Source organism: Panthera uncia (genome assembly GCF_023721935.1).
Source record: "Panthera uncia isolate 11264 chromosome A1 unlocalized genomic scaffold, Puncia_PCG_1.0 HiC_scaffold_17, whole genome shotgun sequence".
Taxonomy (NCBI): Eukaryota; Metazoa; Chordata; class Mammalia; order Carnivora; family Felidae; genus Panthera; species Panthera uncia.
In genome coordinates this window covers 130,177,512-130,192,967 of record NW_026057577.1, presented here as the reverse complement: position 1 = coordinate 130,192,967, position 15,456 = coordinate 130,177,512, and the positions used below count along the sequence as shown (strand labels likewise).

General features: G+C 37.7%; 1 long non-coding RNA gene across 1 annotated transcript in view; it reads left to right on the top strand.

Annotated features, from left to right (window-relative positions):
• The window catches only part of LOC125934689 (uncharacterized), a 15,752-nt gene extending 2,056 nt beyond the window's left edge, over positions 1–13,696 (top strand). Inside the window, exons 2-5 of the long non-coding RNA XR_007461493.1 lie at positions 1,801–1,916; positions 7,456–7,551; positions 12,840–13,006; positions 13,624–13,696. This is a non-coding gene — a long non-coding RNA (uncharacterized LOC125934689). The remainder of the gene's footprint in view (positions 1–1,800; positions 1,917–7,455; positions 7,552–12,839; positions 13,007–13,623) is intronic.
• Positions 13,697–15,456: the final 1,760 nt, after the last annotated feature.

Here is a 15,456-nt window from a genome sequence, read left to right as displayed (position 1 = left end):
ATATACACATTCCCAAAATGTATATATAATCTCAGAATAGAATTATTTCTGGGTCATAGAGCATCTGCTCAAATTTAAAGACAATAAAATATAATAAACACTTTAGCAGTATGTGGATAATTTTAGTGTTTCATATTCACTTGATGAATGGATTTTAACATTGTATAATTCTGTATCTGTCATGTGATAATTCCATTTAACTTATGTATAGATTTGTTTAAAATTGTTTAGGGGTTTCTGGGCATCTCAGTGGGTTAAGCGTCCCACTTTAGCTCAGGTCATGATCTCACCACTCTTGAATTGGAGCCCTGCACTGGGCTCTGTACTGACAGCTCAGAGCCTGGAACCTGCTTGGGATTCTGTGTCTGCCTCCCTCTCTGCCCCTCCCCTGTTCATGCTCTGTCTCTCTCTTCCAAAAATAAATAGAGATTAAAAAATTAAAATACATACAATAAAATTGTTTACGTTCAAATTTAATTATCTGTGAATAATGAAAACTTTCTTTTTTCTTTTTTCTTTTATTTATCCTTTCTTCTTTTTTTTTTAATTTTTTTTAACGTTTATTTATTTTGGAGACAGAGAGAGACAGAGCATGAACGGGGGGGGGTCAGAAAGAGGGGGAGACACAGAATCCAAAACAGGCTCCAGGCTCTGAGCTGTCAGCACAGAGCCCCACGCGGGGCTCGAACTCACGGACCGCGAGATCATGACCTGAGCAGAAGTCAACCACTTAACCGACTGAGCCACCCAGGCGCCCCTATCCTTTCTTCTTAAATATACAAATATTTTCAGATCAATTATGATGAGAAATGATGGGAACAAGTAAATATTTTTATATGAGAAAATAAATGTGCAATTCAAGCATTGTAAAAAATTGTATTTTTGCCTTCTTGACATCAAATCATCATCTCAATTCTATCTGCAGCTATTATGCATGTTATTTATGCCTATTAACTTTAATTACTCTATTTTCATTGACATTCATTATTATTTCTCTATATTAAGCACTTTAAAATGAATTTTGAAGGGATGTTATGAGAGCTATTTTTATTGCATGTTAATATTATTATGTTCATTATTTAAGAAATAAAAAGCTTTTTTTTTTTTTTTTTTTTTTTTTAAATCCAGTGTGTCAGCATTCAATTCGTATTTTAGATATTTAAACCCCTATGTAAGAAGTGTCAGAGTCGGCTTGGGCTGCCATAACAAAGTATGAGAGACTGGGCCCCTATACAACAGAAATCTGTTTTCTCAGTTTGGCTAGGTTCTGGTGATATATCTCTTTTTGGCTTGCAGATGACTGCATTCTGGTCTTGTCCTCACATGGCAGAGAGAGACAGAGAGACAGAGAGAGAGAGAGAGAGTAAACTGGTATCTCATTTTATAAGGGCTTTAATCCCATCAGGAGGAAGCCATAATTGTGATCTCATCTAAACCTCATTATCTTCCAAAGTCTATGTCTCCACAAACCATCACATTGGGATTGGGGCTTCAATACATCCATTTGAGAAACACACAATTCAATCCATAGCGAGATGTACATTTCCCTCCCTCACTTTTTTTTCCCTTTTTTTTTTCTCCTTTCCTCTCTTCTCTTGTTATTTTTCTTTCCCCTCTCTCCCCTCCCTCCCTTCCTCTCTCTCTCCTTCCTAGTCTTCTTTCCTTCTTTATTGTTCTTTGGTTGAAAAGTCTTTAAATCAAATTCTTTAGACAATAATTGTTTTAGAGTACTTTCATTTTATGTTAGTATTCATTTCATGATAATCTTTCAACGATTTATTATCTCTTTGGCACTTTCAGATTGTCACAACTTCTCTCTAAATCCATTGGGACTACCTTTAGTGAGGATTGAACAAGAAAACATATATGACCTGATTGGCCTACATGCTTCACAGCAATAGCATCTTTCTTCTGCAGTAAGATTGTCTTTAAAGCCTAGTATTTATATGTAGATAAATTAACTAATCCCCTTTTCATGGCATATCCACATGTCTTTGTTTAACTAAATTGACCTGTAATTATGCATTTAATTTAATACTTTCGTTCTAGATAAAAGACTAGCACCTGTGAGGTATTGAACTATGAGTTATACCTTTTAACTCTGCAACATAGTAATTTATTGTGGTCCTTTTTATGTTGGTATATATACACTCTTGTTATAGAGTTTTATTTCTGAATACATTAGAAAATGGTAGTAAAGCATTCTTGTCACTTTGTGTTTAACATGGTGGATTTGGATCTAAGGTATATTTGCTCTGTACTTTTACTGAAATATTTACTCTGGCAAAGTATAAACAAAGATAATCTAGGGGCACCTGGGTGGCTCAGTCAGTTAAATGCCTGACTTTGGCTCAGGTCATGATGTCACGATTCATGGGTTCGAGCCCCACCTCAGGATCTGTGCTGACAGCTCAGAGCCTGGAGCCCGCTTGGGATTCTGTGTCTCCCTCTCTGCCCTTCCCCTGCTCATGCTTCCTCTCTCTCCGTCTCTCAAAAATAAATAAACATTAATTTTTTTAAAGATAATCTAAACACTGGTTGTTTATTATCAAAATGAATTAATTCCATTGGAAACTGTTTACTCCAAGACAGTTTATCCACCTTTTTTTTCCTCCATTTCTGTAAAATTATTTTGAACATACAGATGTGCACCTCTCCTCATTTTTTATATTGGACTACAGATTATTTTCAACTGAAGTTCAACTAGCTTCAACAGATGCAATTTCTGCCTTATTAAAAAAATAATGTAATTTTAAAATCAAACTATTACATTACTATTTTAAATATATGCCACATAATACAAGTTAAAGTTGAATCCATATGCTATTTTTAACAGTCAGAATGTTTACACTCCTTTTTCTCATTTAACTTGTATTTGTATCTTGTTTTCTTCACTATTTACCCCAATACAGTGTACTTTTTTAAGAAGCGTATTTTTAAGGTGGCCAGGTGGTTATTTCGGCTCAGGTGATGATCTCACAGCTGGTGGGATCAAGTCCTGAGTTGGGCTCTGTGCTGACAGCATGGAGTCTGCTTGGGATTCTCTCTCTTCCTCTCTCTCTCTGCCCCTCCCCCCCTCACTTCCCCCTCTCCCCTTCTCAAAATAAATAAATAATTTAAAAAAGAAGTATATGTTTAAGAAGTATATTTTTAGAAGTGTATTATTCTCCAAAGAATGAGAACATTAATTTGTTATTTACAAGCAATTTATATTATCTGAATTAGGAAACTTTTTTTTTTCCTGGAATTAGTGATGGTAACAATTAGTAATAAAAAGTAACCACAACCTCTCTCAATTCTGAAAAACACATTGAACTGCAATGTGAAATTTTATGGGGTAATTTCTTCTTCAACAAGATTGAGTGCTGCCTTGGTAAAGTAAACTTCTTTGGGCACAGATTTTCCGAACTGTCCCTGTTTGGGTCACATACAAATATTTTACCACTGAAAATATTGACCCTTTTAACATTTTAGGGTACGTGAAGACTCCGCTTTATTTTTATAAAATGAAAGGGCAGAGGGTGATTATAAAACAAACAAATTAGAATATAAAATCCCAGTGATACCTAGGTCACAGATATATTACCAAACCAACCAATTTTAGGAAAGAATCAATTAATTTCTTAAAAATTACTGGTGCCCATGTACTCTTTGTAAAGTCTTCATATATCTCCAGGGTTAAAAACACCAAAATGTGAAGATTTGTCATTCCAAGAAAGAATTCAAAGTACATTTTTTCCTCTGAAAATTTGGTAAGGCCTTCCACTATAGACTCTGAACGAGCCATCCCTTCTGAAAGTAATGTTCAATTAATTAAATAAGGAGGCCAGGAGGCTGAGGTGGCTGTAATGTCGGGGTGCCCTACATAAGCAATCTGAAACTTAAAGCAGAAATGCCTCAAGGTTCCTGAATCAAACCCTAGGGACAACCAATAACTAGCCGCTAACTACACTTTAAGCTATAGCCAATCAGAAATGTTCTTGCTTGGCTTCCGCTTTTTCCCCCATAAGTGTCTCCCAGAACTCCTGTCCCAGGCGGGGCACTCCCAACCACTTCTGACGTTGCACTTCCAGATTGGAATTGATTTTTACTCAAATAAACTCTTAAAATTTTTAGCATGCCCCAGTTTGTGTTTTAATGGAAATAAATTCGTGAAATCCCTGTGTGAAAAAGTAAGTATCAGCAAATGTTTTTGAGACAAACTTATTAGTAGCAAATATTATCCATAAAAGAGCTTATTTTCCAAAGAGTTCACACAAGTGAGGGCAGAGGGGAAGGGAGTCACTGAGTTCAAATTGCTAAACAGAACAAAAACTAAGATGCTAATTCATTAAATGCAAATGATTATTACAGCATAAGGAAAAGTGATACATAATCATTAGTAACCCTTAAAACACAGACTGAAATAAAAATGTTATAAATTATGCTTAAAATATTGAAAAATATTGGGGCCCGTGGGTGGCTCAGTCAATTAAGCATCCGACTATGGCTCAGATCATGAACTCCCAGTTTGTGGGTTCGGGCCACGCATCAGGCTCTGTGCTGACAGCTCAGAACCTGGAGCCTGCTTCAGATTCTGTGTCTCCCTCTCCCTCTGCCCCTCCCCTGCTCACACTCTCTCCCTCTCTCAAAAATAAACATTAAAAAAAATTTAAAAGTATCGAAAAATATTTGCTGAGGTTTGAACTGAATGTATTATTATCTTGTTAAAAAATATCTTTGGGTTTCTGGGTGGCTCTGTTGGTTGAGTGACCAACTCTTGATATAAGTTCAGGTCAGGATATCAGAGTTGTGAGATTGAGCCCTGTGTTGGGCTCTGCATTTACATGGAGCCTGCTTAAGAGTCTATCCCTCTCTTTCCCCTGCTCTCTCTCTCTCTTTTGAAAATGAATTTTAAAAAAACAAAAAAAAAATCTTAAAACAGTTGGGTAAAGAGATCTCTGCTACTTCTTTTTGCTTCAAATGTGTCATTAAAGACAAAAACCTGGGGCGCCTGGGTGGCTCAGTCGGTTAAGCGTCTGACTTCAGCTCAGGTCATGATCTCACGTTCTGTGAGTTCGAGCCCCGAATCGGGCTTTGGACTGATGGCTCAGAGCCTGGAGCTGCTTCCGATTCTGTGTCTCCCTCTCTCTCTGCCCCTCCCCCGTTCATGCTCTGTCTCTCTCTGTCTCAAAATGAATAAACGTTAAAAAAATAAATAAATAAAGACAAAAACCTAAGGAAGTCTTCTAGCCCTTCTTTCTAGCACATCACTTAGTTATTTATCTTTGGTCAGTCTGAGTTGTCATCACTTAAGAAGCTGTATTAGTTTACATTTCAACTAGTGATTTTTTTTTTTTTTTTTTGGTAACAAAGTAGCAATTCTATGTGCATCATTTTTCCTTCTTATTTCCATGTGTTGAAGTAACTAGGATCTATGTCTTTGGGTAAGGCTAAAGAAAAACTCTTTTCTTTTTCATTTTTTTTTCCTTCTACCTGGGGGAGTAAACTGAGGTTTGAAAGAAGCCACCCTTCAGATCTCCAGACCTAAAAAATCAATTCTGCAATCCACCTTTGCCCGGACAATGTAGTCTTAATGGTAACTGGTTCTTGCCAATCTTTTTGTTTGTTTTGCTTTTAGTTCAAGTGGAAATTAATTATTTTTTGTGTGATTTAATTTTTGACTAGAGGTAAAGAGCTAGATACCCTTTATTACAGTAATCTTGAGTCCCCTTAAGATATCTTAAAAGACAAATCTGTGAAGTACAATAAAGATAGAATACTCATCATTGTCTTACATATATTTACATAAACATTAAGTGTTTTTTAGGACTATACACAAAAAGTATTATAGGCATAGACAGAGATGTACATGAAAAATTACTTAGAAATATGATTATGCTTTAGAAAATTATACATGACAATAAATGTTACGTGTAATTTAAAATTCTGTGTTTTAATCTATTGAGAGAGAGACAGAGAGATGACAGGCTGCACATTAAATCTTTTGTGCTAAGCCCACATCACCAAACCAAGACTTAGTACCTTACCTAACAGCAGTTCCAGCCTTTTCCAGAAATGTAATCTTAACCAGTCAGTCCTGAATTTCCCGGTCAGCACTAATGAATTAAGCCACGTGATAGACCGCTGCCATTCCCCCAAAGGAGGGCGACCTTGCCTGAAACAATCCATTCTTGCCTAGTAGCCTCCTTGTCCTGCTCCCTTTCTGCCTATAAAAATATTTGGTTTTGTACGGCTCTTCTGAGCTTTCTGTTTGTTAGATGGGATGTCGCCCCATTCATGAATCATTGAATAAAAGCCAACAAGATCTTTAAAATGTATTTCGCCGAATTTTGCTTTTTAAGAAATGCAAATAAAGTGTGGAAAACATCTCCCATACTATGAACAAAATCCGGATAAAGTGTTATAAATACCATAGTATGGAAAAGAGCTTACATTCACAAAAAGAACAGAACTAAAAACCAAAACATATCACCATTATTTGTTCTTTTAGTAAATCATAATTTTTAAATTTTTATTTTCTAAATGTATTAATAAGCCTAAATTACTCTTTTAAGGCAGTTGTACAATAATGTCAATATAAAGAAAAAGGAAATCGTGAAGATAATTTGTACAACTCAGTATATCTTACAGTGTTGATTTTAACTGTCTTATTTCATGCTTTTCTTAGTATTCCTAACCTTTTAAGATGTTTACACCTTTTTATGAACATATTTTCTTTTTTATCTATACCTCACAGGAATACAAATGAAGGCATTTAAATATATGTGTGTATATACATATATACATATATAATATGCATGTATACATATATATTATATATACATGTATATATAGTTATACATGTATATACAATATACATGGATTTATAATATATATATTCTTATATTGATAGTTTGATATCATGTCCTTACATTTTAGATTTATTCTGAACGAATTTTTCAGCAGATATTCTACTTGTAGTGACTTTTGAAGAATATTACAATACCTGTTAAAAACACAATGGGTTTAACTCCAATTTGAAGGCATTTCTTTGTATTCTCTGTTGAAACCGCAATTACAATTTGCATTTAGTGACATTCTGATAAGAATATACAAATGTTTGTGCTCTTAAAGTTTTACCATGCATTTGGCATGCTCAAGTTCTATTAAATGTCCGTTTATTTAATTTTGGAGTTCCATGAGAGAATCCAGGGGAAATTTATCAGTATTCATATATTAATGTTCACCTTATTCTGTTGAGCTCTATTGGGTGTGGGTTGAAGAAATTATAACTGATTGTGAGCGGTTTCCGTGCCCACGTTAAAAGTCTCCGACTTTCTGTTTTGGCATCAAATTTAAACAAAATAAATGTAACCCACTAGTGTAAACAGCCTAGGACTTCAGATACTGATCTGAAGCAAAGCTCCACTCCAGAAACCAGAGATGGTTTTTCTTTTTCTATTTCCCCTACAGAGCCTTAACTGAACTGAAGAATCAAGTGCACTGGTCCAGAGACTGAAACAAAGCAGGGGTGCTAAAGCCCTGCGGGGGTGGGCTTTACCTGCTCAGGTATTGACCATTCCCCATCTTTTACTCCTGGGGCTTGCTTTTGCCTCCGACACCTTCCCCTTGCTTTCACATTTCTCCTCCTTGCAACAGGTTCCTCCTTGCTGGAATCATTGGTCTCAGTAGATTCCCCATGTTAATCAGGGATGGATTTTGACTGACATATCAGATCTCAGAAGTCAGATTGTAGGAATTCGACCTTTCACAAGACCCCCATTCGTCTATTCCACAGATCCTGAGCTGCAGGTAATGTTTGTTTGGGTGTTTGTTTCCAGTAATTAGCTCTCAGGCTATGTAAACCATCACAAAGTTTTATATGACATTAATTCTCATGTAAAGTACATGAGAGCATATCATATATAGTATATTCTCATACAGTATATTCTCATAGCATATTTTACATATACAAGGAGGAAGAAGATATTTTCCAGCCTCTTATGATGTGTTTAGTTTAGTTACCAAGGAACCGAATGCATCACGTGCTTGGCGAATTCTGTGTTTTTTGTGTCTTATTTCAGTCAAGCTCCCACTCCACCCTCACAGGAACAACTAAGGCTTTGAGAATCACTTCTCCCAGTTTATCTTGCAATGAAAAATATTGACTTAAAATAATGCTTATAATGTCCCATGCATCGTTCTAAGTGTTTTATTGATTTAAAATTATTAATTTCTCAAAAGAACCCAATAAGGTTGTTACCACTGTTATTCCTGTTATACAGACGAGGAACCTGAGGAACAGAGAGGTAAAGAAAGTTGCAGAAGGTCACACAGCTTTTCAGTGTGGTAGATAGGCAGTGCAGCATCTCAGTCCGTGGTCCTAAACTCACCATTTCATGGCTTCTGACTATCACAAATGCCCAGAAATGTTCTTCAGGCTCTACCTGTCATACACATTCTCTGTTGACTTTGACCAAGGAGCTGGGGACAGAAGTGGGAAAGTATTGAAAGTTGTTGTTTGTTTGTTTGTTTGTTTTCCTCTTTATCTCTGAAGAGTGTGGTGACCATAATAATTACAGAGCTAATAGGACAAACTCTTAGTGTCCCGTCCTTGGTGGCAGCAACCACTTTTCCTCGTCAGATCAGTTCCGCATCAGGATCTCGGTGGTTGTCCCTGGAATCTTGCTACTAAATTAGGTTTCCCAGTTCTCCAAAAGGCGAGCTTCCCAAAATCCTTAACAAATGTAGTAAAATGCTTCATCAGTTGAATTATCAGCCAGAGTTGCATTTATCACTTTCAGCCAGGAGTAGTAACTAAATCTGACTCATCATTTTCAAGGCAACTAATTGCCTCAGGACGATGTATGAACTTTACGTATAGGAGGATTAGAGGCTTTGCTTCAATTCTTGCTACAGATTTTAACTCTTCATTTATGTCAGGGATATGAAGTCAATCACCACATACCAATTATATTCAACTCCTTATTGTCAAGAGCTGTGCGGAGCTGAGGGAGAACTGAACAGTCATTGTTAGAGCCGATCAAAACAAGTCAAGAGGTGCCCGGGGGGATCAGTCGGTGAAGGATCCAACTCTTGATTTCGGCTCAGGTCATGATCTCAAGGTGCTGAGATCGAGCTCTGCATCGGACTCCACACTGGGCTTGGAGCCTGCTTGGAATTCTCTCCCACCCACCCCCCCCCCCGCCTCTCTTCTGCTCTCTTTCACTCTCTCAAAAGAATAAAACTGAAATAAAATAAAACAACAAGCCAAAATTAAAGTAACAGTCAAGGCTTAAATTGCTTATTGCAATCATATAAGAGGCTAAATCACAAAGATGTCGGCTGCTGTCATGTTCGATTCTTGAGCACAGATCAGCACCAGATGCATCAGTGCAGCCAGGGGGAAACGTCTCAGCGCCAAAGGATCTCTGGACAAAAAGCTGCTGCCATTTTATTGGCCACAGGAGCCAAGAGAAGGGGGGAGGGGACAGGGCCGGGAGTCAGAAAGTACTGAGACAGACTCAAGTGCCTTTATGGTTTCCCCTCCTCCCCTCTAAGGGGGTCTTATCAGAGGTGCCAGTGGGAAGAAGCCCAAATGGAGGTGTGTGGGCCCAGGATGCAGACACGCTTGGGGCTTGGCTGGTCACAGTGGGGCCGGATTCTTTTGCTGTCACTCCCTTCAGAGACCACAAGGCATCGGCTGAGGGCCCTTTTGGGTTTAGGGGAACTTCTCCCATGAGGTTCCACAGGGAAAGCCTTGTGACTGCCTGTGGTTGGGCCTGGAAGACCTGTATCGTGTTTTGTTCAGAAGCTGGACTCCTCGCTTTTTCACTGCACTAGTGCGTCGGGTTTCCATAACATAGTGCTACAGACTGGGTGGTTTCAACGATAGAAACGTATTTTCTTACAATTCCAGGGGCTAGAAGGCTGAAGTGTGAGGAGGGTTGGTTTCTCCCAAGTCCTTTCTCCTTGGCACGCAGATGCTGTGGAGTTGCTCGGGACATGCTAACCCCAAACATGGCAGCTTGGCATACTGAGTGTTTCCAGCCAAGGAAGATTGAGTGACCAGCAGAAGCAGGTTCCTCCTCCCCCGAAACAGGTCATAAAGTCCTTGACGAATCTGAACAAGCCGGCCTTGCTAAGTTCCCCACAAAGTATCACACTTACTTCCTTCTCTTTAATCTATCCTATTCCTCGAAGACTGTCCGCTCTTCAATAAGCCTAGCATAAAAATACTCAGACCTAACTGTGTTTTCATTCTGAAGGGAAGGAAAAATTCTTCCCTACCCTCAGGGTCTTCCAGCTAAATTGAGAATTAAATTTAAAGGAGACATTAACAGGAGGGGGAAAAAAATTAATACATGCACAGGGAGGCCTTCGAATAAAATTGGGACCCCAAGAAATGACCAACGCAGGCATTTTTTACACTTTTTTAGACACAGAGACAATACATCTGTGAGGAACTGACAAAGAAAACTTACTTTGAGATTTTCAGGAAGTAAGGAATTCTGAACAGAATGTGGACTGTGGCAGTAAATTACTAAAAACTAACAAGGGTTCTTGATACAGGCTTCTCGGCTCTGGATTCCCCATTTCTGGTGATAAGGCTGCCCTTTTATCTGATGGTACCTCTATCTTTCACATGAGAGATTTATTTCCTGCTTTCGGGGAGATAGGGGAGGATCTGAGTGTCCTTCTTATACAGGCTCTCTCTTTAACTAATTTTTATTTTAAATATTCAGTATGCCAAAGTGGCACATTTGGGGGCAGCCTATTCATGGCCCCTACAGTTTTGTTATGAAGTTTCCTGTGTCATGTAAAACTTCTCTTAAATAGGCTGATATGCTTTCCTGCTGTTAACGTCTTTGCCTGTTTGATTTTCAGACCCACCTAAGGTCTCTACAAAGATTGGGGAAAACTTTTTCCCTCTCATATAGAGTCTTGATCTATTTGGGTTACTAGAGGGAAAGGCCACAGAGTGAGTGGTGTATAAACGATAGAAATCTATTGCTCACCGTTGTGAGCCTCGAACTCTGAGATCAGGGTGCTAATATGGCAAAGGCCCTCTTCCAGGTTGCAAACTTCTCTTTGAATCCTCACATGGCAGAACGGTCTGGGGGCGGGGGAGAGGGGCACCTGGGTGGCTCAGTCTGTTAAGATGATCTCTGTCTCTATCCCTCCCACTCTCTCTCAAGATAAATAAATAAACAAACAACAACAACAAAAAACAGAAAGGAAAAAGAAAGGACTAGGGAGCTCTCTGGGGTCTCATTTATAGGAACACTAATTCTGTTTATGAGGCCTCCACTCTCATGACCTATTTGCCTCCCAAAGGTACCACTAACACCATAGCATTGGACATTAGGGTTTCAAAATGTGAATTTGGGGGACACACACCTTCAGACAGGAGAACTAGTACAGCACAGTCTCAGTTAAATTATCAATGTTTTAGGAGAGCCCTCCTCGCACGGCTGTATGGTATTCCCAAGGTGATAGTTGTCACCTTGTCAATCTTAGTTTGTATTTAAATATTGGGGCGCCTGGGTGGCTTGGTCGGTTGGGCGTCTGACTTCGGCTCAGGTCATGATCTCACGGTCCGTGAGTTCGAGCCCCGCGTCGGGCTCTGTGCTGACAGCTCAGAGCCTGGAGCCTGCTTCAGATTCTGTGTCTCCCTCTCTCTCTGACCCTCCCCCATTCATGCTCTGTCTCTCTCTGTCTCAAAAATAAATAAACGTTAACAAAATAAATAAATAAATAAATAAATCTTGCTTGCTCTCCTGCTTTCTATGTGTGCGCGCGCACACACACACACACACACACACATAACGTTGCTAATTAAATAATATAAGTGTAGTGGAAATTGTCAATCAGATCACTTAAAAATACTGCAAATTTTTATATATTTTTGTAAATATTTGCTAAGGTTTTATTTTGTTTCATTTTTTAAAAAATGTATATGTCTCTCTCAAGATCACAGCACTTGTCTGTTGTCTGGAACACAATATTTCTTAAGAGATAGCATCAAACTTTTCCAATGATTTCTTCTTTATTGATAGAAACAGGTGCTTTTTAGCTTCAATAGGTGTAAGATTACTTTTAAGGCTCATAATTTTGTTCATTATGCTAAAGCTTCTCTTACGATCTGCTGAGCTAAAAGCAATTATGCAAAAATATCACAATACTTAAAATAGTATCTAAGGTTTTTATATATCCAGTATCTTTTTTGTGAATTAAGTCACAAAACTATGAATAAGAATGTCATATTTAATTAGAGCAAATTTAATCCACTAGGCCAGACAAGAAATGCTGTGGGTTGAGTACAAAGAGTGTGGGGCTGACGAGGTTTGAATTGAAAGCTCTGCCACTTATACCAGCTCTCTGCATCTCATTTTCCTCCTGGATTAAAAGGATGAAATAATACAACTTAAAGCAAGCGAAATGAACAATCACAGATACTAGGCATTACGCTGGCCTGTAACCCTGGAGAACCTCTGCTGTGCCAAGCATTGATCCTTTAGTTTCAGGATCGTGGGAATCTGGAGGCGTTTCCCAGTGACATTCCACGGCAGCAGAAAAACACGGGTAATACTTAAGAAACAGTGGTTCATATGTGAAGCGTAGAAGTACTTTGCTATCTTAACGTCTAGTAACATCAGTATTTTAATATCTAGTAATGCCAACACTAAATAATATAGGATACCATCAGCATGCTGGCTGCGTATTGGCTGTGATCACACTCTAGTTAATGTGTGAAATTCTTTCTGAGTGAATATGAAACAGAAGAAGGGAGATGAGAGCAAGGCTTTTGTGGAGAAGAGTGAGTGGATTGCAGTTAATAAGCTGAATATTTACAGGAAGAAAAGGAACAAGAGAGATCTTTGAGCCAGAAGAGGGGTTCAAGAAGGAGATGCTGGATGGAAGTTTCCAGTGAATAAAGATGGTGGCCTTTTTCAAGTGTTTGGAACTTGTGGTAGCTGTATAAAAAGTTTTGCCAGCGGATAATCCAGTCTCCACATTACAGGTAACTTCGTGTATCATTTGTGTCCAGGGACCTGGAAAGGCAAACATTCAGAGTATACTTGAATCAACAATTTCCATTGGTATAATCAAGCCCTCTTCTTGTCATATTTGTAGAAATGCTTTATTTCTGCATCCAGACCCCTCACCAAGGGAAGAGTAATGCTTAGCCTCTGTTTTTCATCTACCTGAAAGAGTTACCATGTTACCATGGTAACAAAACAAAACAAAAAGCCCTATGAGGTAATCATGTATGAATAAATTCATGGAGTTGAGACAATGTAGATGAGAAAGTCGAGCTAACAAGTAGAGGACTTGGAATTTAAGCCTATGCTTGATATCAATAGCCATTCTTTTAACTACTCTTCTGTAACGACTTTGAGGAATCAATGTACCAGTATATATAAATCTATGGATAAAGATTATCTAAATTTCTCAAAGACTTTGTATAACACTTGCAAATTTATAATAATAATAATAATAATAACTATATTAATTTCATAGTAAAATTAATAACATTTATAGAATATCCATAAGGTAAACATATTACTAGGGGTTTTACGTTATCTTTTTTAAATCCTAAGAAATACCCGGTATGTAATTTTGTGTCTCATTTCACAGATGAGTTGAATGGGAATCAAAGGCGAAAACCAGGTTGACTGAGAGTAAGTGGGCAATGCCAAGATTTGAATATGTCGTGCTCCAAGTGGCATTAATTTTCCACTATGTTAACCAAAGTACCAAGATAGGATAAAAGCTCAACAGAACCTCTTTAATAATTAAATTTTCCAAATGCAGTAAGGCAGGTATTAATCAAGTGGTATATTTTAATGATCTCAGTGTATTCATTCATATTAAAAATACTTGAAAAAATATATGAAACAATATTAGACACTGAGATCCCATTCATATACTCAATTCTGCTGCTTAGTGAGAAGCAATTCAATGGTGCGTTTTAAAAGCACTCATCACATGATATTTGCTTTGCAAAGGTATATTTTATTCTTACCAAGACAGGAATTTTTGAGCCATTGTGTAGATTTTTGTGTCATTTACTCTGTAAGAATGCAGTTAGGGTTATAGTTAAATCAGTGTTTTTCATCCCTGTATGTTTTAGTATTGTAAACAGCAAAGAAGTTTGAAAGAACAATAAATCGACATCAAGTCAAAGAGTCTGAACACCAGGTGCTTAGCGATATCTATTTTAAAAGTCTAAATCTACTTCTTTGCCAGCTAATAGCTTCCCCTGAGCAGACATGAGGAACAAAGTCTATTGGGTGTTTGCATGCATTTAAGAATTGTTTCATTCATTATACTCTGCAGGTGCTTTCTCTCAAGATACAGTCTTGTTAACAAAAAACAGGGTTTGACAAGGTGTTTTAAACATGAGAGCAAGGGTATATCAGTCCTGGAAGGAGCAGAGTAAGTTAACTGTAATGCACCCAACTCTGTAGTTAACCTGATTTTCAAAATGTCAATGTTAATGATATGACACCAGCCTACAGTAGCTTTTGGGGAAAGAAAAAATAATTTTCTGGTTGCAAAATACACTGAAATTATAAGATTTAGATGCACAGGGGGTCGCTGTGGGATTTAGTGTGGTACAGGTAGATGAGGCTTTGGGTTTTGAAAGGTATATGCAAGTTTTGCATTTGACCCTATTTTTTCCACTTCGACTTCCTTCACTCGGTGATTTTCCATCTTTCTAACAGGCATTTCTGTCATCTCCTAAAACAGAAAGAGCATTGAAATTGTGGAAGATGAGCGATCACCTTAAATGATTGACTCTCCCCATCAACTGTAATCGTTACTATTCTCTATTATCAGAGTCTTTGAATCCCTTTAATTCATTATCTGTATTTTACAAGAGAGCCTGAAAATTATCTGTGCTATTAGGAAAAGAGCCAAAATGTAAAAGCAAAGTGTGAACCTAACTACAGCAAATCATATTACATAGACAGTTCAGAGCAAAAATAACGTTAGATAATTTAGCTAATTGAAAATGAGTCTTTGTAGCCTAAATTTTGAGAGGAATAAACTCCATTTATGATCATCTCTGTAATTCCATTTCTATTTCTGTCTCCATTTTTCTTTATTTATTTAGTAAACTTTTTTTTTATTTAGTAAACATTTATGTTGTCCTGCTTTATTCCAGATGCTTTGCTAAATTTGGGGAATATAACAATTCAAACATACATGGTCAAGGAGCTACCTAAACTACAATGCAAGATGATAAAAACAATGTACAGTATTCTATGCAAACACAAATGTGGCAAGATATTTTGGTTTGTAATAAGAAATATATATTTGGCTTTCATCTCGTTTCTGGCACCCGTGGAATTTTCTAAGTGATAAAGTCCCATAAAGGGGTCTTTCGTTATGTTAGTGAGGTGACATTTTGGACTGCATGTAAGGATGGGGATTGGTTGCCAGGGGAAGCATGTGATTAGAGGG